Source organism: Magnolia sinica, chromosome 16 (genome assembly GCF_029962835.1).
Source record: "Magnolia sinica isolate HGM2019 chromosome 16, MsV1, whole genome shotgun sequence".
NCBI classification, from domain to species: Eukaryota; Viridiplantae; Streptophyta; class Magnoliopsida; order Magnoliales; family Magnoliaceae; genus Magnolia; species Magnolia sinica.
The window spans coordinates 30,648,068-30,649,785 of NC_080588.1; positions in this window are offsets into that span (position 1 = coordinate 30,648,068).

Below are 1,718 nucleotides of genomic sequence, written 5' to 3' on the forward strand. Positions count from 1 at the left end.
GAGAAAATGCTTGTTGAAACGTATTTAAAGAGGGCGTTGAGATAGGGTTCTCAATTGCCTTATCTATAGTTACAATTTCCTTCATGTAACCTATATCGCTAGTACGTGTTTTATAGTTGTAATGCCTTTATATGATAACATGTACACTATGTTTTTGTTAAAATGCTCAAATGAGATTTATATTTGGATTGGTTGTCACATGTTGTCTTTGACTATCACATGTGAATGCTATTGCTTTGGAGTGTGATTGGGGCTATGATGTAGTCCAGGCAATTGGTAATGGTTTACGATCGGTGGTTGAACTGTTTTAGCCATGACTGATATATTCGATGAATCCGAGTCGTACAGTGATTATCGGAAGTGGTTAGGCCATGAGGAGTGTGTATGCGCTCCATGTTAATTAATTCAACATACACTCATACCAGTCGAGCTTGTCAAGTAACCCGATTGACCTAATGTATGTTCACCATGTATGGATGCTACTGCTTGAATCTAAGGTGCCAACTTACTAGTGAAAAGCTCGTTTAACCTTGGTACTAGGATCCGCCAAGACTTGTGAGTAGGGCATGGTGGTATGGGATACCGTGGTTGAGCTGTCGGCCTACGCTGGGGTGACGAGCCTCCCCGTAGTGTCAAGTGAGCAAACCAAACTCGTGATCCAAATACAGTGGTATGGGACACTGTATTAGAGCTGTCGGCCTACGATCAGTTGGCGAACCTCTCATAGTGACCTCGAATATATACTAGGACTACGCTAAGGTGATGAGCCTTTCCGTAGTGACTTTGAGTATAAACTAGGCCTGCACTGAGGTGATGAGCCTCTCCATAGCGACCTGAAACTGCCATCGTATGTGACTAACTAGGATTGACGACCCTAGATGGATTATTGTTTGGGTCAATGATATAAAAGGAGGTACCTTAGCTTCCCAAACCTGCTATATGAATAGGTCTAATTAAGAACTTGGCTAATCACGCACATGCACCGCATTGCATGTGCCTTTGGCGTTGGAGTTGAGCACAGTGGGAGTGTTGCATGCGTGACCGTGAGATGATGTCATAGAGGGAGTGCAGGCGAGGGCATACATCATTAATACATACCATCCGTGCATTAACCAAAGTACTTAAGAATGCTTGTTATATTGCTTTATCATTACTGCTTGACTGAATTGATAACATGTTAACCTTTGCCTTATAGCTCCACTAAGTTGATCACTCACTCCCACTTTGGGACGGTGTTTTAAAACGCCAACCAGACTCTATTGTAGTTTCAGATCATGACGAGGCTTATGAGTTGGAGCCGATCTTCTATGACGACAAGGAGTTCTCCTACCTGCAACTCTCTGGCGGGTTTATGTAGACCTGGAGTTGCGTCACCGAGGCTAAAGGGATATAGATTAAATGACATTACACTTTATCATTTTGTATATTTTGGAATTATACATGTAATTATTTAACCTGGTAACATGTTCACACTCTAGAGACTTACAACAACTTATGTGTTTTATATATCTCTCACAGTCTTCCGCTTGCGTAATTTAATTGTCTCTTGAGTATGATATACTGATCTAGGGCAATCCCATTCATGTTTAATGCACTAACATAGAAAACATTTAATCATTATTATCTATATTGCATAAGTGATGCGTTGAAACTCGGGAGTTAGGCATCTGCTCGACCCTCGATTTTCTGGGCATTACAAACTTGCCACATCATCTTGC